This window comes from Centrocercus urophasianus, unplaced genomic scaffold (assembly GCF_019232065.1).
Source record: "Centrocercus urophasianus isolate 14NV4802_14NV808 unplaced genomic scaffold, USGS_Curo_1.0 seq_10, whole genome shotgun sequence".
Taxonomy (NCBI): domain Eukaryota; kingdom Metazoa; phylum Chordata; class Aves; order Galliformes; family Phasianidae; genus Centrocercus; species Centrocercus urophasianus.
This window is the reverse complement of record NW_024884142.1, coordinates 95,752,786-95,773,571: the sequence shown is the minus strand read 5'-3', so window position 1 is coordinate 95,773,571 and position 20,786 is coordinate 95,752,786. Positions and strand designations below refer to the sequence as shown.

The 20,786-nt window shown below is 44.7% G+C and overlaps 1 protein-coding gene across 1 annotated transcript in view; it reads left to right on the top strand.

Annotated features, from left to right (window-relative positions):
- Positions 1–1,507: 1,507 nt before the first annotated feature.
- Positions 1,508–20,786, top strand: part of SERTAD2 (SERTA domain containing 2) — a 74,281-nt gene continuing 55,002 nt past the window's right edge. Inside the window, exon 1 of the mRNA XM_042815862.1 lies at positions 1,508–1,527. The gene's annotated coding sequence lies outside the window, so the exon portion shown is untranslated. The remainder of the gene's footprint in view (positions 1,528–20,786) is intronic.

The window sequence follows — 20,786 nt, the reverse complement described above, 5'->3', positions numbered from 1 at the left end:
GTTTTGGCTGTGATTTTGAAAGGAAAAAAGCTGAGATCTTCACATAACCGCCCCCTGTTTAGTGCTGGCCCTCAGGAAAGATGGCAGCACACCGGGAAAGCTGCAGCACTGTCACGATAAGAGATATTACCTCGGGTGCTTTCTCTGGAAGCACACTTGCAAAGCAGCAGAGCAAGATGATTGCTTACGGACCTACAGCCTATAGAAGCCTCGGTGCCCAAATCCACCAGCTCAGTTTCTGCCTCAGTTCTGTTAGAACATTAATTGCCCAGAACACATAGCTGCCAAAAGACCGTCCACCCTCAAATTCCCATCTCTTTCATCATCATCATCATCATCAGCCACCTGATGCTTTCTGCCGCAAAACCCAGACCTCGGCTGAGGAGCTCTCATGGCAAGAGGAAGGTGGGGAAACAGATTTGGATATCTCGTTTCCTTCACCGAGATTAAATGCTTGGGAGGGCTCCAGGATTTGCTGGAAACTCCGAGCGGGCGCCGCTTCCAAATCAAATTCCTCCGATATTAACCGCTTGCGAGCGCGGCACCGCTACGACCGCCAGCTCCGCACGGAGCCGGGGGAGGAACGCGGAACACCGGCCCCGGAGCCGTGACACCTGCCGGCACCCCGCAGCTCACAGCCGGCTGCCAACAGGGCTGCCCCGGCCTCTTCCTCCTCCTCCTTCTCCTCCTCCGCGCCCCCCCGCAGGAGGCGACCTCGGCTCGAGCGGCACCGCAGCGCAGCTCAGCGCCCCCGCCCTGCCAGCGAGGTGACTCCCGCCCGCCGCCTCTAGTCATGCACCCTCCTCCGCCCTGCGTGACCGGCTCCTCCGCACCCACCCGATTGGACAGCGCCCCGCCGTCCGTAAAAGCAGCTCTCGGCGCCGATTGGTCGAGGAGACAGGCCAAGCCGCAGCGCCCACCCCCGCGAGGCTCCCTCCAACCCTCCCCGGCACTTCGCGGCAGTGTCCTCAGAAGACTCATTGGGCCGAAGGGGCCGCTCCGGCGCGGGGGCTGAGCCGCGCTCCCATTGGACGTTCCCCGCGTCGATCCGCAGGGTTGTGGCGTCCCATTGGCCGGCGGGGCGGGGCGAGGGCGGGACGGGGCGGCCCCCTCGGGCCCGCCCCGTGACTAACTCCCGTGTGTGAGTCACGGCGCGCGGCCCGTCAGCGCCGTTAAATGCCGTGTGCGGACGGGCGGCGCCGCCTCCGTCGCTCCCCGAGCCGCCCCGCTCCCCTCCCGCGGTACGCGGCCGGCGGGCCGCGCCTGTCACCGTGTCACATCCTCCCCTCTGGCTGCGGCCGCAACTTCCCCCCTCGGCTCCGCCGCTCGGGCCCCCGCAGCGGCATGGGATAGAGCGAAGCCTCCTCGGCTGCCACGCGCTGCTGTCCAAGCGCTAACGTTATCCCGAGTCCCTCTCGCCTCCCCGCTGGAAAAGCCCTCCGTGCCGAGCGGGCGCATCTCGCCCCGCCGCGCCGCGCCGCCCCACAGCGCTCCTCAGCGGCCCTCGCGGCGGAGCCCCCGGAGCGGGTGAGTGCGGGGCGGGGGGCGGCGTGCGGCTCGGGCGCTCTGCTTGCCGCACCTCGGGGCTGCTCTCGGGCTGACTTTCCGCCGGGCGCGAAGCCTGAGCGATAAAAAAATCACCGTCGCCGCTATCGATCGTTCCGGGTGTATTTTTAGAAAGGTGAACGCGTTGTGGTCGCTGGAATCAAAGGGAGACGCGGGACGCTCCGCGCCGTATCCCTGCGTGCCGCAGCTCGGCGCTCCCCGCACCTCGGGGAGCTGGAAAGTGCGGGAATATCCGATAAACTTGGGTTAGATGAGGACCGGCGTCGCTCCCAGGGTCCTGCGAGTGAAGTTTCTTTGCTTTTGTAAGGCGAGCGCTTGTGTAAGGGGAAGCTTCAGTCAGGAGCTTCTGGAGTGACAGGTTGGTCATTTGGAGAAAAAATGAAGTTTTAAGCAGATCTTGGCTTGCTTGTGTCCGTGGAGAGGGGAGCAAACAGAAATCCCCTCAGAGGCGATAGGAGCGCTGCACGGGAAGCCGGCCCAAGCTCAGGTGCCAGGCAGCACCCTGCCCATAACTCCTACTCCTCCTGACAGATTTGGGTCCTTACAGCTGCACGGAGCAGGCCTGCTCCTCCTCTGGCACTGCTTTAGCACCATTAGCTTTCATGGAGCAGGTTCACATTAATGTGAGAAGTAATTAGGAAACCCACGTTTTCAGTGAGCCCCTCCATCAGAGCTCCTCACTGCTATTCCTCCTCTCCTCAGCCCCAGTTGTGCCAGCTATGCTCAGGCTGTGTGGTACGTCACTGCACGAGTCCTCCCTGTCACACTGGTGTGACCACTTGTGTGCTGCGCACCAACCTGGTGACTGGAGTGGCAGCTGGGTGGTTGTTGTGGGTTGTTTCTTTTTATCTCCTTTCCTTCTCCTTAAAAAAGAAAAAAAAAGGCTTTATTGTATAACTCTTTCTTTTGGGTTGTGAAAAAGATTTCTGAGGATTTCATGTAACGCTGCTCTGTGAAGTGACTGTACCAAAAAAGCCATTGAAGACCTTTGGGCTACCGATGAAACAAGCAAGTAAGTTTTCTGTGTGTTCAGCTTTCACCCGTTGCTATGGAAAGCAAAAAAAAAAAAAAAAAAGTTGTTGCAAAAGTTGTTATCTTGTCCTGAAATTCCTCTGTGCCTGAGGGAATCCATACCTACATGAGGTCTTTAAGTTGTGTGATTTTATTCTTGCTTTCTTTCTCCTCTCCAAAAAGCCCCCAAACTTGTTGATATCATCGCCGGCAGGATCAGGACCTCGGTTGTTTTCCTTCAAAGCGGTTTGTAGTGGCTTGGATGTGAAGTTACAGGGAGATAATATTATCTGGAGTGTCCACAGCTTGCATCCACTGTCTCAGTACAATCTCAGAAGAAAGCTCCACACAGTCTGTAAAGAGAAAATGTCTAACAAAGCAGAACTGTCTTCTTCCTTTACGTTCTTGTTTATGAATCTCTTGAAAGAACAGTTGATACTCTCAGAGTGAGGCACAGTTCTTTTGTGTTTATTTCATGTTCTCAGTTCCCTGTATGACTGTGTTCGTTGCTGAGCTATTGTGTCACTGATTGAGATGTTATTGTAATTAACGTTAATTATGCAAACTAGATTGTTTTTAGAGGCTCTCCAACTCTGTATTGATACTGTCAACTTGTTTGTCTGTTCAACAAAACTCCACACATTTTCATCCTTCTCAGAGGAAATAGATCAATTGGTTCCAAATTAATATACACAAAACCACTGCAGAATTAAGCTCCTTTAACTAAAGCACATTAATTCCTGATAGACATGGTGAATATACTTTGATCTGAAATATCAAGGCAGGCTGAACAGGGGTGGCAAGAAAGGGGACTCAGTGCAGCCATGTGGGGAGGGTGTTCACCCTGCAGACCTCCACTGCATTTGCTCCCAATAGTACTGGGTTAATTGGGCCAAATTCTGCAGCTCCTAATTGAGCAAAACTCTCACTGAAGTGTGCTGGAGCTGTCTGCTTGGCTATGGACTGCTGAGTTGGTTCAAGAAATATATAAAAGCAACAGAGCTTACTTCATTAATTGCGTAGGACATTTTGGATTTTAGACGTGGTATCTTAATTTATTTGGATTTAAAGAGTTGAGTTGTTTTAAAGAAAAACCTCTTTTAAAAAAGGCGATTATTTACTTATAAAATATTCCCTATAGCAAAGGTAATACTTTAAAATACCTTTTTGTATGTTAATTATAGTGACGCTCACAGGAGTCCTTGTCTGATTTGGAATCACCCCACTGAAACCCTACTGAGCAAAATCTCTTCCTAGAAGTCATAATTGTTGCAATATTTATTTGTTATATCATTGTCTGTTCTCGGGAAGTAAAAAAAAAAAATAAAAAAAAAAAAAAAAAAAAAAAGAGGGGTGGAGGGAAGAGTTTAAATAAGAACTTGTCATCATGATGTCAAATCTGGAAACGTGCAGGCTGGCAGATTATTCCCTGTCTTAAAAATTAAATCTCTCTGATTTCCCATTTAAGTAGCAAAGTGGGATTTGCAGTTTGCTTTGGGTTATGAAAGGGGTTTTTTCTGTTTCTCCTTTTGGTGCAGTGGTCCTCTGGAAAGTTAGAAGCAGAGCCCTGCAGCTCAGCAAAGTCAAGGGTGTATAATTATACGGGAAGGCTCCCTAGCATCAGTGAATTAGCATTAGCAGCTGAGTGAGTTTAAGCTGTAGAGATGGTATTATGGAAATCAATAAAATGCTGGTTTCTCTTTCTTATTGCAGATTCCATGCTGAAAGGGAAAGATGCTGTTTGTTTGTCTGCTTCTCATGTAGGCCTGCCAAACGGTAGTTGACTTGGAAAGGCAGGGTTTTTTTTGGATCAGGGGATGAGTTGCACATGTATATTTATTTTAAACACCTCCTTTAAATTTTGTTTCATTAGACAATCTTCTAGAAATCACACTAACATCCAGGCCTGCAGGAACCTTCAAGTGTGTCTGCTGGCAGAAGCGAGTGAAGGTCACTTATTATGACGTGCTAGTGTGATAGTGTTTGTTGTAGCTCAAATGCTACACGTTCCTTACATTCCTGTTTCTGCTTTAAATTAAATTAACTCGAGGGTTTGGAGGGTTCTGGTGAAAAGCACTGTAACCCACAGCAGAAATAAAAGAGAAATAGCGACCTTAGCTGTTGTCAGAGATGTGAGTCAGAAGGACTGATATTAATCACTGTAAGATCTGTAATGCGCATTGGCTTTTATTTCTTTGTCTCAAAGCTTCTCCTGTTTTTATACTAGAGAGGCAAGCAACCGGATCATTCATCACACTGAGCACTGAGAGAGAGAAATGACAAATTGACGCTCTCATGTTGAGCGCTACGTAACATGTATGATGCATGTAGTTCTGATGAACTGTATAAAACATCTAAATTGGGAGGAACAGCACTAATTCAAGGGCTTTATGGTGGGTTTTTTGATCACTGAGGGCTCTGAGGGAGCCTGGGGAACCTGGCTGCCTTAGTGATGGATAGCATGAGCAATGGTAACTATGGGCTTCATGGACCTCAGGAGGTTCATGCGATGAGAATCCTTCTTGTGACATGTGAGAGGTGTGTGTGTGGAGCTCAGGCACGGTGAGGTGTACAAAGCATGTTCTTGTATGAACAGATACCGTTCAAAATGACAGATGTATGATTCAGGCAACAGTAAAGGTCAGCGGTTTGAGAAATTAGTACTGTGCCTCATATTGACATTTCAGAGGGAATTCTGATGAGGGTGTGGTTCCAGCAAATGCAAACTGGTGAGTCCGGCCATACAGATAAAATAGACAGGCTTCCCCTTATCTCTTTGCTCATCCAAACCTTTTTACAGACAAACTGGCAAAACCATGTTTATAGCATATCTCGCTGTGCTTCGTTGTTCCTGCTAGTCTCCAATGAAATGGAGCTGGTGAGGGCCGGCATGGTGCTCCTAGTGCTCAGCTGTGGTTCAGAAATGGCATTCTGCTTTCTAGTGACCATAAGCAGGAGAAGTATTTGCCTGAGCTGTGCTCTACAGCATTTCCTATCTTTGGCATTTCTGTGGGTGCCCAGTGAGGGACAGCTGAGGAACACAGAAATGAATAAAACAGGGAAGAGATCTCATCTAAACCTCAACAGAACTTTCTTAGTTCCTACTATGTGAAACAGGGTTTCCAAGAAACACCAAAGGTGCTGCTTTTTTTTAACCATAAAGCTGCAGTAGTAAAGTGGCTTCAACAGAGTGGCTTCAAGACAGACAAGGAATTGCAGTTACTGTGCTGTCTTTATGAAAGCTGTTACTAATGTGGTTAAAGCATCAGTTCTGAGAACACGGCTGTTGAGATCTTGGATTCTTCCTCTTTAAAAATTAGCTTTCTAGATTTGTATATTTGCTGCAAGGGAAAAAACGTAACAGGTTGTTGGGTTATCCAAATTCAACGTTCTCATTAAAAAAGTGTGCACATTGAATTTAAGTCAACAAAAACCAGGTATTCACAGGGGTGTCATTTTTTTTACCTCTGGTTATCTTTTTTTTTGTTGTTGTTTCATTTCTTGGAAGTATCTTTTCCTCAGCTGCTTTCCTTCTTTCTCCTGCTGAATTCCTTTTCAAGTGTTTCTGGTTCACTCATTCACTCTTTGTAGCCATTTTCTCCCAGTTATTCTTTCTAATCTTCAGTATCAGATCTGCTGCTGGCTTATAGAATCACACTACTAACTGAATAATGCTGCTCTGTGCAGGTTAGTAATAAACAGCGGTGGTTCCTTCCTTAAAAAGCTTCCAGTGGCAATGTGAAATGTGGGGGACTGGCATGCAGCTCCTGTTTTTCATGGCCTGCACTTCATGTTTTGGTGTGGAGGGTGGTTGCACCGCTGTCATGCAGCATTAAGGTGCGTGTTGAGGTGTGGGACACTGGTGTGCTCTGGGTGAGAAAGTGGTTGGCCCTACTGACCCTTAGTCCAAAAGAAAAACATGAAGGGAGAGCCTGTTGGATATGTGATGTGAGTTGTTGCAGTTATCCAGGAGTCAGGGAGAGAGCCAGGAATAATACCCAGGCATCATCACCTTCAGACACGTGTCCTTCTCTGTACCAAGGCAGATTTTTTTGCCTTTACGGAGCTTGCTGTTCTTTTTCTTGTAGTTCTCCTTGTGTTCATTTGGCTGTTTTCTCTGTTTTAGTCCTTTCTCATCCCTAATACATCATATATATTGGATATACCTCCTAGATATTCCTCCTAGACTGAATGCCAGGGATGTTATTAAGCACTGATGGGTTTTCCCTTACCTTGTGCTGAAACATCTGGCCCTTGCCAAAGAAGTTGAGGTCAGGATCGTGGCCTCTTGAGTATCAGACACCAAAAAAAGGATGTGTTGAGGGTAGCCAAGTACCCTTTAAGAACAAACAAACAAGATGAGTGAAGTTAAAAAAAGGTAATATTTGGCTTGTGATGCAACACCAGAACTAAGCTATAAAGCTCAGTAGGTGTCCTGTGATGTAGAGGTAAAAGGTGAAGCCTTTTTAAAAGAATCTTTAAACTGTTAAACCTTTTTAAAGAAAAATGCTGGTCCTCTGCCGACCTTGCTGGCTTGAGGGGTTTGGAAAGCTTTTCTTCCTACGGGAGGGAATGTACCTGTTAGTGAAGTTTGTGATCAGAGCTGAATCTCTGAGCCTGCTGGTGGTTGTCTGATATCAAGAGCCAAAATGAGAGGTCACAGCTAGATCAGCAATGGGGAAGTGCTCAGTAGTGAAGCATCCTTCCACCATTCTGCCAAAACTAGAGACTCCCCAGCTGCCTTTGGTTTTTGAATATTTTGATTTATTTTACTTATTCTCAGATATTTCAGAGCAAATTGTACAGAAAAGCAGTTTGTCTTTTCAGACTTGCACATTTCTGTGACTTTCCTACCTTGGAAAGCTCAAAAGAAAAAACAAACTTTTGGGTATATTCTACTTCTTCCCCCCCCCATTCAAAATGACATAATCTTCTCTTGTTCGGAATAAGAACTGTGGTAATTCATTTCCTTTGCTGTGGTGATACATTGCCCAAATGTCCTGGTAGCATAATTTGATTGTGTTGCTTGGACAGCTATCGTATCGCTCCTATAAAACAACAGTGTTTGAAATCTTATAATCCAAGAAATCCAAACTAAAGTGCTTACAACAGTGACTAATTGCATGCTAGCGTGTATTACTGGATCTTCCTGAGTTTTGCCCCTCGCTGGCCAAGGCAGTCTTGCAGCTGAGCTCTCAACATGTAATTTAACAAGAGGATAGTGTTCTGAGTTTAAATTGCTTGTTGGTTTTGTTTTTTCTTTTTTCTTTTACCTTCTTCTTTCCCCAGTTCAGGATTCAAACCTCCCCATTTGTTTTATGGGAAAGCCACAGAGCTGGTTTCTTCCTAGAGCTGTTGCAGTATGAATGAGCAAAGTGTGCAGGTCTTCTTCTAGGAGCTGTAAAAGTAGCCTGTGCTCCTTACCCAAGAAAAGTTAAGAACCCTTTTTTGCCTTTTTTTTTTTTTTTAATCTCTTGTTTTTGGTTTTGTTCTGTTTTCTTTCCCTTTTCATCCCTTCTTCCTCACCTATACTCCAATTCTAAGGGGCCTGGAACAACCACTCCATCTATTTTACATCTTTCCATCTGGGGAATGGGGAGAGGTCTGCGTCGCACTGGAAATATTCTCTCTGGCCCCTTCAGCCATCGTCAGGTTTAATTTCTTCAACCAGAGGAAAAAATCCTTTTGAATGCTTTTTTTTGTTTGTTTGTTTGTTTTGATGAGGTATTAGGGAGAAATCTTTTGTTTACAGAGAGGCAATGGTATGGGTGAATGTATCTTTAGGAAAGGGTCAGCACCTCAGGAGTGCTGTTAAGAAAAGCTGCCAGATCTGTCATCGGAGGCTCCTGTGAGATGAAGTCTGTATACCCTGCATGTGTATGTGTATTTTTGATGGTTATGCTGGATTTCTGCCATGCCACAGAACTGATTAGAATAATTTATAATAAAAAGGGGGTGTGGATTTCAGAAATGGATATTATGATAGGGGAAGGAGGGAAGTGGAGGCAGGGTGGCCAAATCTGATATATGTATGTTCCTGTTCAGTGAATGTACCCTAAACCATAGATTTCTCTTCTGCTCTCTGTAGGAAGTTAGTACTGTCCTCAGTTATGCCATCAGAGATGATTGCTATGTGCTTGGCTAAAGACACATGACGTGCTTATGCCTTACTGTTTACTTGGAGTCGGACTTGGGTCATCCCAGGCACTTCCCAGATGCAGATGGATAATCTCTACTTCCAGTACTTACCAGTCAGAGACAGGCCAGAAGGTACATAGGTGGGAATCCTCAGATTGCTGAGATACACAGCAAGACTGAAAGGAGCCAGGAGCCTTGAGAGGAGTATGAGTGAGTGGCAAATATATGCAGATGGAGCAAGAAGGATTCATGCAGGGGGCTCCATGAAAGAAGTGGGCACCATGCAAACGAGCATTCCGACTGCTGAGCTTTCAGTCCAGTCTGCCTTTATCAGTCAACTAAGCCTAGTAAATTTGTGTATTTTGCTCCTTGGTGTGTCCAGAAAGAAAAGAGATCCTTTGCTTTGCTTCAGCATTACAAGTCAATCCCTGGTCAGTTCAGAACTCCTGACATCTGATCCATCTCTTGGATACCTTCTCCTGCATTTGTCAACACACGATATGATGGCTGTGTAAGTGGAGTTCTTTGGTCATCTTCTGCATGAAGAAATGCAGTGAAAATGACAAAGCAGTGGGTTGAGACACATGAGGTGGGTGTACAAAATGAGACTAGACAAGGCCAGCAGGAAGTCTTTTTTGGGGTTTTGTGCATGTATTCCTTTGGGCAGGAAGTGTTGTTATCCTAAGTCCAGTTTTTGCTGCTGTTAAGGCCCCTGAAAATGTCTGTTACACAAAAGGGAAAACAAAAAGAAAATGTTTTCTCTTCAGTTATCCTGGCATTGCTTATGTGATCGTGAATTGTTCCTCCTCCATCTGGAAGGATGGGATGCAGAGCTCTTTTCTAAGGAGGTATCTAATGCAAAACCTGGTAGCAGCCAGCAATTGGCATGACAAAAGGGTTCCAGCTAGAGGCTGGCACTCTTCCCATCTGTCTTGCCACTGGAAACATAATGCTTTGCAGTGTGCTTGTTCTTCAGGCGCTGCCGTGTGGAGCTGGTCCCTGGGATGTGTAACAGAGCAGTTGCACGTCGTTTGCTTCTGTTTGTGGTGCCTCCTTAGTGGCACGAGAATGGGAAGTGAGACTGAATTCAGTGGACTGTTTTTCTTTAGTAGAGTGCAACGTGAAGTGGATGAGGACAGTGAGGTTCTTGTGGAGTGTCCTCTGGTGTGGGAAGATGAGCAGCAAGGTGTCTAATAGACAGTAAAGCATCAAGTGTGGCAGGAGAGCTGGTTTTGTTTCTTGCATGCTTTGTGCAGGACAAGGTAAAATTTAGAAGTATGGAGTGCACTTGTTTTTTTGATTTAAAAAATATTGTAGATTTTGTTCATGTAAGCTGGCTGCATGGTATATATTCTGTCCTCCACTTGATTTGCAAGACCACCAAAGCTTGGCTCAATTCACTTAGTTTCAAATTGTTCCTGTGATATCAAGATTATATTGCCCACCTTTTTGTAAATAGGTATATAACATGGTGTCAGAATAAGCAGTAGAAAGGAGATCTCCTAAATTGTTATCTTTTTCTGTTGCTGAGTTTTGACAGGAGTTGTGCTCATCTTCCAGCAGTGCCCAGCTCCAGTTTGCCTTTCAAACCTTCACATAGAAGCTGGATGTCTTCTTGCTGGAGCTCCTGAGACACTCCTGAAATAAATCAGATGCATTCCCATGGGATTGGATATGTATTCATGTCTTCCCTCTTTAGAAGGAAACTTGGAGATGAGAGAGAAGAGAGCTCAGGATACTCTGTCTCTCCCCTGGGGCCTTGAGTGCTTTTCAAGAGTTGCTGCTTGGACTAGTTTGCAGTGCTGAGGTTGGTGCCTTTTTCTCCTTGGGATCTCTGTGTACAGGGGGAGCCCTCCTGTTCCCCTTTCCTGCTCTGTGTTTTAACCAGTGTTTGCTCCTCCTTTCTGCATGATGAATCTGTGACTCTTCTTAATACCTCCTTTCTGCTTCTTTATGATGGATGGATGTGAGGTGCAGCCCTGCTCCTGGTATCTCTTAGCTGACTCTAGACAGTGACACACTGAGGTCAGTGGAATACTGGCCTGTTCCCTGATGTATTTTGGGTTTGAGGAAGAAGGGAGATGGCTGGTAGGGCCTGCAGGCTTTCTATGGCAGAATTCCTGCTCCGAGCTGAGGATGGCTGTGCCCACTTCCTTCAGAGCTGTGGCAGTCAGCAGGGACTGTGAAGTTCTGTGCTGCTAAGGAGAGACCTGATCTGTCTGCTTCCTCCCAAAGGGCTTTAGGCAGAACAGCACGGAGTTGGGATGTGGAATGGTGTCCTGGAAAGCCAGGCCTTTCAGAAGGAAGCCCTGCTGCACACTAGCGCTGTTTTGTACTCCGTGCCTTTGGAGGGCTTTTCTCTTACTGTGTCCCCAGCACCCTCTTTTATCTTTCCGCTGGTACCTTATGTCCCACTGAAGACCCTTCAGGCAGAGATGCTTTGTTCCTTTAGCTTTGTGATTGTTGTTTATACTAGATAATAATAAACACAGTTTAATAAACCGTGTAATAAACACAGTTAGCATTTCTGGCTTACTTCAGGGTGTGTGCTTGTGTGAAAAAGATTTGGATACATTAACTCTATCTTTCTTTCCTGTATCTGAGACACTATCTACTTAGGACTTTTCCTGATACATAAGAGCTATGGAAAGGCAATAAAGCTCCCAATGCTCTTGGAAATGTTACAGTAGCACTGAGTTGGACAAACGATATAGCAATAAGAGGGTAAACTACACTGTCTTTCTTTAAAAACTGGCTTCTGTTCATGCAGAACAGAGTCAGAAGGTAAAGGCTGCTCTTATTGCACACTTCACCTGCAGTGTGTGTCCAGTTGCAGCATGCTGAACGTATGCAGATCTGGTTCTGGGCTCAAAATCTGGGGATTCCCAAGGCAGAAGAACTGGGTTTGCCTGTGTTCTTGCTCAGTATGCTGAGCAAGTACATTTTTCCTCTGTAATGTGCTCAGTGTCTTCCAGCCTGAGTCAGCTGTGTGTACTGCCAGTTGCTTGAGAGTTTGAAAAGCAGAATCTCATGGCCTGAATTCCTCCTTAGGCTCTGTGCTTGAAGGCCAGGAGTCAGCTGGAAGGAAATAAAAGATACAGGGATGTGCATGCATTTTATGGTGTGTAATCTGCCTTCTCCTCTCCTGTCATGTCAGCATGCTATAAGCACGTTGGAAGCTATTTTTTTTTTTTTTTGGGGGGGGGGGGGGGGGAGGGGAGGGGTTTGTTTGTTTTTTTTCCTCCTTCTTTTAAAATTTGGGACTATGTTGCAATCTTGGCCTGGAAGAACTGGGTAATGCTTTGTTACCTTTCAGCAGCAGGTGCATCAGGTGTCAATGCTTGAGCTGTGAAGGTGCTTTGCTGTGTTTCCAATGCACTTGCCTGTGGAGGAACTGAGCCTTTGGGGGCTTGTTTATGGACGTTAAGAGTCTGATCTCTCACTACCTGTGCCATGGTAATCTCTGACTGTCATCCTCTCCCCATTTGGAAGATGATAATGAGAGATGCATCAGCTCAAGTAATTTCTGTTTGAAGATATTAAGCTCTGTGAACACTGAAGAGTGTTATATCTGAAGCTTTTGAGTTCTGCCCATGGTGCAGTGCCACTCATGGAATTTATTTCAACTACAGGGCCAGTTTAAATGGAGCTATTAAATGTATGTTGCCGTTCCTTTTGCATCAAAAAGTGAAGTTCAATGAATGCGTTGTCACGGGGCACTGCAGTGAGATAAGGACTCCTCATAGCATTGCAATAAATAGCAACGCCATTAAAAGAAAAAAGACTTTTTTGTCTATAAATGTAATTGGAAAAGCCAGAAGTCTTGAGTGGAAATTTTTAGTATGCTGAGCAAATTTCTGTGTGCAGAGGATGTCTGAGACTTTACTGCATGAGCCACATAGCTGTGGGATATGATACCAGGTAAGCAATGATACTTGCTTTCTAGTCCAGGAAGGAAAATTAGTGCCTTATTGTTGGACAGCTTTACAAGGAGTGGCACTTGTCCTTAGAAGACAGCAGTGGACAATGCAGATGTATTTGACAGATGTTGACTGTAATCTGTGCGAGAAGGTTTGAATTGTTGATGTGAACAGAGAAGAAGCTGCTTTCCACATTTGCAGATCATATGGACTAGGTGTGGAAAAGACCATCCCCATTACTGAGGTTTGTAACAAAGCCACTACCTTTGAGTTTCCTCATTGCCAGAATATGGCTCTAACCTGCAGTATGTAAAGAGTTTTAAGGGGAATAATGCACAACATTGACACTGCTTTACTTCTGAGAAGTATAAACTTCGTATTGCTGTGTTCTCAGTGCTAGTTAGCAGGGCACTGAGATCTGCCCATCTGCAGCAGTTCTATTGGAAATGTCTCATCTGCAGGAGCTTTTGCTCTGAAGAGTAAAATGCAATGGAGCGTCTGGAGAGGTCAGTTCTATGGCAGAAATTGACTATAAATATATAACTGAGGATTTTTTGATCATTAGCCTTAAGCTGATTATTTCCTACCATTTGTGGGACTCATTATTTAATTAAAAAATAGTCATAAAATAAACCTCTATTTTTCTACCTCTGCTTGAAAGGTGTCAGTTTAGTAAGGAGATGTCATTCTATGGGTAAGGCAGAAGTAATAACGCAGGAGGAGGGACGGGGGGTGGGGGGGTGGTGTTTCTGTTTTGTTGTTTTTTGTTCCTAATTACATGGAGTTGAAGGAATGAGCTGGTAGGATATGAGTATTGCCAGCTGGTGAATAAGAGCTGTGGTCATGGGTGTCATGCAAGCAAGAAGCTGTGGAGGACTGGGATGTGTTGGAAGGAAAAACAAGAATAATTCAGGCTAGCACATGGCTTTCTCAGATAGAATGCAAATGCAGGGAATGTCTACAAAGCCAGTGCTCAAAGCAGGGATTCTATTCCTTGTTCCAGTTAAACCAATACACAAACCAGTTCACTTGATGTCCCCATTACTTTGGACTGCTTACCTTTCCAGTTTTTCTAGCTTGTGATTTGGGCAGAATGAGCCAGCAGGGAAATGACGATCTAGAACTGGCTTGACTCGTCTCTGTCTCTTCCCAGAAAGCTCAGTTTCTTCTCTACCACCAGAACAGTGACCGGCTCCACTACTATTGTTCAGAACACCTGAGACTCCACAGTAAAATCATCTGCCACTGCTCAGGAAAGGAAAAGCTTTCAAGCCTTTGCCAGCTCCTTCTGTGCTTCTCTACTCACTATGGCTTTTCCACACCATACACATGGTGTAGCAGCTGCGGCTTGAAATTCACTGGGGCTTTTCCCTCGCCCTGCGTTATCTAACTATATCCAGCTCTGGCACCTTTACAGGCATAGACAGCAGAAGCTGTGCGTGGGGCCAGCATCGTGTGCGTGCCAAACACTCTGATGACAGCCACGCTCTTGCTGTGCTTCCTTCTGAGGTGACCACAGAGCACAAAGTAGACTGGCCCATTGGAAGCCAAGTTGCTCTCTTCTGGCTTGATGCCTCGATGCCTGCGATAATCTTCAGTCTCCTGTCCCTGAAGATACCAGGGAGTAGTGGGAATAAACCTTTTCTTTATCGACAGAGAACCAAACTCCTGAGGAATTCCTGGGCGAGTTGAATTGAGTTTTTTTACCCTGTGTGTTTGAGATGGGGAGGTGGTAGCAGGAGACTGGATACTTAGAGCGGCATTTAATTCGATTTATAACTCCTCTCTGGTGAGCCTGTGACATGTGTTTCTGACTTAACCAAGAGCTGCTGCAAGTGCAAAGCCCCTTTGTGTCCTTCTTTGTTTCTGGAAGCCCTGAAAGTCTTCTGGCTAAACAGTTAACAAGTCCACAGGGTCGCTTTGGTATTTTGATGCCTGTGCAAAGAAGTTGGTGGTGGCAGTCTTTTTCTGGCTTATGCTGCTTACTGTCAAAAAAGCAAACAAACCCCAAAGCTTTCTTGAATTGAAAAACCACGGAGGCTGTGTACGGGCTGGAGGGTGCAGCATGGCAGTGGGCTTTCCCTCGTGCTTTCAGAAAAGATTTCCTTGACATCAAAGTAGACTCTAGTCCTTCATCAGAGCTGGCTGAAATCAGAGGTCCGTGGCTGAGATTTAAGGATTCCCTTCTCTGGTTTTCTTACCAGTTTTTTCTTCTCCACTTGTGGCAGTAATACAGACTTTGTACTGTGTTCGCACCTATTGGTAAGGGCCCCATGCTTTTGTATGCTGACTTTGTATCAGTGGATACAGCTGGTATGCTCACTCTCCAAAAGGGTTTCTTTTGTCTTACTGGTATTGCCAGAAGCCATTGTCAAGTATGTTCTGTCAGACAAAATGAAAAGAAACCTCTGAGTCTCAAGAACTTGTGAAGAAGCCTGAGTAGGGAAACAGTATCTCTGGCAGCCTCTAGGCCCTCTGACACACAGATCACAGTAATCCACGTCTTCCAAGACTCTGCGGAACAGGGACTGGATTTCTTTTCTTGCACTGAAGTTTGCCTACCTCTGACGAGAAGAACATTTTTTTTAAGGTAAAAAATGCAAGTTGGCTTCATTGGGATAAGACAAAAAAGATATGCTGAAAACCTGTAACCAACTTGTCTTGAGCTTATGATTGAAACTCTCACAGTAATTGGCTCTCAGCTGCTATAACATCCACATGTTGTACTGAAGAGTTTTTTGCCTGCTCGTAGATTTCTTTTCAGCTTTGAGTGTGCACGAAGAGGAGGGAATAGCACCAGGTGGTGAAGCAGGAAACACCCATGCATTTCAGTGACTGATGTTCAGTGCCTACAGTTGGGAGTAAGCCACATCTTAGACCAAGGAAAGAAAAATATGAAGCTGCTCAAGTTTAGTGTATGGAACAGAGCCTGGCAGGGGAGAGGCTGGCTGCAGCACTGCACGTCTTCCTGGACCGAGTGAGCAATGCTGAGCTGGGGATCTGAAGAGGCTGAAATCTACTGCTGGTTCTTGTCATGGTTTTGTCTGAGAGATCCGGTAACAGAGATTTACCAGAGGATCCAGTGGGAGAAGTGGAGAGGACTGAGAAGTCTCAGAAGACATTCAGAATGCTACATGTACTCATGTGAGGAATACTGCTTGGGAAGAGGATATTCCTGCAGTAGAAGGGTCAGGAGATCAGCTGAGACCATTTGATACAGCATTACATGGTAGTGTAAAACTCAGTCATGAGGTTTTCATTTCTGAATAGTTAGCAAACCAGGCAGTGGTGATGTAAGCAGTTAGAACTGTGATTAACTGTGGTGCTTTTAATTCTGTGGCTGAACCAAACGTGGGGGTTGGCTTCAACTGAAACACGAAAAATCACAGTTTGCTGAATGTAGTAGGGGATGGATTCACCTGCAGAGGGGAAGGGAGTGCTTGCACCCTACTGCTCACTGGCAGCTAGAATCTCTCCTATGTGATGGAGGTGTAATCATAACTGTTGAGCTCCCTTATTCAAAGCAGTGCTGAGCACACTCTCGAAACAATTATCCAGACCAAAAACTTCCTGGCATCTATAACAGATAAAACTGGAAGTCGTTCAGGGTGAGAAATAAAGCTTTTTTTTTTTTTTTTTTTTTTTCTTTCCAAAGAGCAATGTGTAACTGCAGAGTGGTGAAAATGATTCCCTAATGAAGAAGCAGTAAAAGAGCTAAAGAGCATAGCTAAACAAGGGTCACACTGTGTAGACAGAATGTAGATAGAGGCTAAGCTTACTTAAAACATGTACAGTGGCCAGTGCAGCATAAAATGAAGGTGGGCCAGCCCATGGAATATTATCACATGTAGATAATAGATGCATACATATATATATATGTGTGTGTGTGTGTGTGTATATATGTGGATGTAAATATGCAGTGATACATTCTGAAAGCCTGTCATCAGAACAAACTGCAAAGCACAGAATGCACACAAGTTCAAAAACCTGTAGCTGGAAAACAGAATACCAACATCACCATAGAAATGGTGTTCCTTAGGAGTCGCTTTGTTTACTGCAACTCTTTAAAGCTCTGCAACACGCTGGCAAGGGAATTCACAGAAAGTGAATTTCTAACTAGATGCTCAGGCTAGGTGCACGGAGATTTCCAGCACATGAATGCAGAAAGGATTGGTGCCAGCCTTGCCCAGACAAAGGCTAGTCACCCTCGGATTCCCTTGCTGGGCCCAAGGTCAGCCTATATGGCAAAGCTCATGTTGGTGTGTCTGTGTGAAGCTGGATGCTGTGCAGTGCAGGTTGGTGTGGAGCAAAGTGTCAAGAGCCAGTTTGGAAATACTCTGCTAATCAGTTTTACAGATGTATTCTTTAAAATCCATGCTCAGTGCATACAAGGAGGTTGAAGGAAGTTATACAAGATGGTGTGCAAGACTTGCAATAGCAACTGTGAGTACAATCTGTACTGTTTCCCCCTTGTCCCCTTGCCCCCAAGACAAATGTGTCTTGTCCCCAAATGTGAAAGCATTAAAAAGAGGCATTGCTGAATCAATGCAGCTATCAGCCAAATGATGAAGATACGGCTGCTGCTGTAAGGAAATAAATGCTATCTTGAATTATAGTCTTTACACAGGTCTAAATGAGGCCACCTTGAAAACTCTTTACTACAGCGTGGTTACATGAAGAAGGTACAGAGATGAGAAGACTTCCAAAAGAGGAAATCATGTCTAGACTTCAAAATGCCAATTCTCAGTTTTGGTAGTTATATCCTGTCTGATATCTTTGTGCCTATATGGAAGAGAAATAATTGACTGAAAGAAGGAAACAGACAGAAGCATAAGGAGATGCCATGCATTGTTTCACAGTACAAGATCTCAAATATTCATCTGGAAAATTATCACCAACCCTTAAAAATTGTTGCAGATTAGGAAGCTGTTATATATTTTATTGTCTGATAAAGTATCAGTTTTGTACCACTTTCTGCAGCAATGGGAAGCCTTGTGAAAGCAACCTGAAAGGTCTGGACCAACTTGCATGCTGTAGCTGATGTTCTTCAACGCTTTGTTAAGCATTAAATGTTTTTGCTTTTTCCATGTTTTAGCTATATTGGGATCTGGGATGTGTTTGCTGGTTCCCAGGTTGTTTTTTTTTTTTTTACTTCTTCTCTCCCCCCTCCCAGATATCTTGAAGATCTTAAATATAGATAGAGCATTGGACCCAAGGAGAAGAAAAGTTAGTGAATTTAACTTCACCAGTTCAAACCAAATTCGCCCCGTTTTGCATATTTTGTTCATGCTGGGGGGAAGGAAGATATCAAATTCAGTAGTTCCTTAAACGAGAAGGAAAACAATCATTGTGTTTAACTTATAGAGCAGTATTAATGGTCTCTAGAACCTCATCATTTGGTTGGCTCAATAGGAACTTGAGAAAGAGGAGTTCTGCGAGGAGACGGGATGAGGTGGATTTACAGTTGTCAGGAGAATGAGTTGGTGTGCATACAAAGATGCTTTTGTGATGCACTTGTGAGAAGAAGGCAGAGGAGTGTATATCTTGGTGATGAGGGGGGGAAATACCCGAGTGGAACCAAAAATCTTCAGTGCACCAACTTCTTTTACTCATGTGGTGGTGATCTGTGTGTGGATCTGAATGCTGGAAGCTTCACCTGAGGTGCAAATAATTGAATTCTGTGTTCCTCACATTCAAATATGTAGTCCTTTTTTTCCCCAGCAGAATTGACAGTGTAATTAAAATCCAAATGCATCCTTACACCTATTGACATTATTATTTGCAACATATGAAAGTTGTGCTTGAAAGTGGATCTGGATATTGTCTCACATCTTCTGTCTTTTCCCCTCTTTGCACACTTATTCACAGTTTGTCCCCTTACAGGGAATGACACATAAGCACAGGTGTTATTAAAAAAGGAAAGTCAGACCTCATCTGATTTCTTTATTCCTTCATGAATTGATAATATATTTTAGCATATTTTCGTACAGACTTGAGGTGTTTTACCCAACACTGACTTGGGGCTGTGAAGAAGAAGGTAACGTGGTTACTTTGAAAGCTTATGGAGAGTAAAACATAGCTGTTTCATCTGTTGTGTCAAGTATTCCAGTTTTCACCTCAGCCCTTTTATTCACAGGCATTTTTTTTAATTCTGTAAGCTTTTTTTAAAAGGCATTTTACTGGTATCCCAATCATTCTTTTACTCTATTGTGTTTTCCTGCTGTTTTTCTCTACACACTGGTGGTTTTTACAAAGCAGACAGTACTTTCTTTTTGCTTCTCTGTTTCTCAGAGGCAAGCGTTCCTTTTTTGTTGCTGTTGTACTTCTGGTATCAGAGTGGAAAACAAAAGTAAGTATCCTCTCTGACATCTGCATGTGCCCACAAATAGACATGTGTACTCCATCTCCCACATGTGCGCACGCAGGCAGGCACACAAGGAGTTTGTTCTTGCTTGTGTACGGCCAAAAGAGGCCGGACACTGCTGTCTTCGGCTCAGTGGAAATTGGCACCAGCCCATCTCCAGTAAACAGCAGCCTGACGTCAGCTCACGCAGTGGTGATAGCAGTATAACTTGAGAGATTTTTCAGCTGGCCAAGCTGTTGAAAGGCTATCACTGGGTTTGATAATCTCTGGCTGCACTTGAGAGGAGTCAGTGCAAAGGTGGGGGCAGGAATGGCTGCTTAATGACAGAAATAATAGAGCAATTCCTGATAACTTTGCAGAAGTGGAGAGGTGGCTTTTAAGGCTCATGCTGAAGGATATTTGGATTCCCATCTGGGCAGCTGCAGTCATTCTCCCCGTTGTTATTTCCAGGTTCTGAAATCCTGGCTACTTGGTAGCCTTCACGTTAGCACTGTATTGGAAGTTGGAGAATAATTAAAGTGCTGTATAACAGTCAATCAAGCAGATGATGAAATTTGACTTTTCTATTGTGTTGAATAAAGCACTTTCATCATGATTTTAATTCCTAATGTTTGCTTTATTCGGTGTAGATACAGTTGAAGGAACAGCCAGATGTGATACCAAGCTCTTCACTTGGTTCTGTATATTCCACTTACATTTCTAGGATATAAATACATAAACTGCTGACACCCCAAAGCTTGTCCAGGAAATGTTTACTTGAACAGTATTTAGTTATTCTTCGTTATCAAATTAGGCTGCAATAAAGGCACCCTTTTGTGGTGCTGAGTTCAGAGAACGTCTCTAGGAAAGCAGCAGTTTTCCTTTAGTTCTCCAAATGTGTTGATGGCAAAGTTAGCAAAGCTCCCATGGCATTTCTGAAGCGGAGCGGCTGTGACTTAAATTTAATAACAGATGGTTCTCCTCGTAGCCCAGCAGTTGAAAGAGACTTCTCTATTGTTCAGCACTACCACTGAAAACACGTTTCCATTATGAACTTACGGTATTCCTATGCCAAAACCAACAGTTAAAAATGAATGGTTTGCTCTGGTAACAGGACAAAACAAACACGAAAATCGCTGTGTTGTGTGACAGAAAATTGGAATATTACAGTGATGAAGTTGATAACCCTACCAGAACAACTACTTGATGGGTTATTCTTGAATTAATGACACTTCTAGGCAAACATTTCAAAAATATAAAGAACAGTGGGTTCTGCTTTGTTTCTTGTACTGCTGCAAAGATGGCAGTAAATTTGTGTTCCATCTAGGCCTTGTTGTGAGGGGTTTACAGGCTCAGTGAAATCCTGGAAGGGAATGTGAATAGCTGCCAATGTTAACACTTGCTAGTGTGCAAACTATACCTGTTTCCAGCGTGTATTCAAACTCTGTTAATAGTGAAAGGCCTCAAAGGAGGGACAAAGAAAGGAAAGGAAAGAAAAATGCATTTTTTTTCTGTGCTGCTGTTTGTCCCATTAATAGCTTTCAGCCAAATGTGATGGCGGTGCACAAGTCTCAAAGGTTTTCAACTTCTGTGGAAGTAGGTGAGAAGATAGGGATTTATGTGGGCCCTTACTTCTCAGCAAACTCACAGAGAGCTGAAGCAAGTGTGGAACAGATCTGTGCGTCTCACCAGAAGAGAGTGATCTAAGTGGGACTGCTGATCTTGCAGGGGGGAAGGAAAGGGTGAATGGCAGCCCTTTCAAAACCAGGAAGACGTGCAGCGAGTCTGACTGTCCTTGAAGTCTGGCG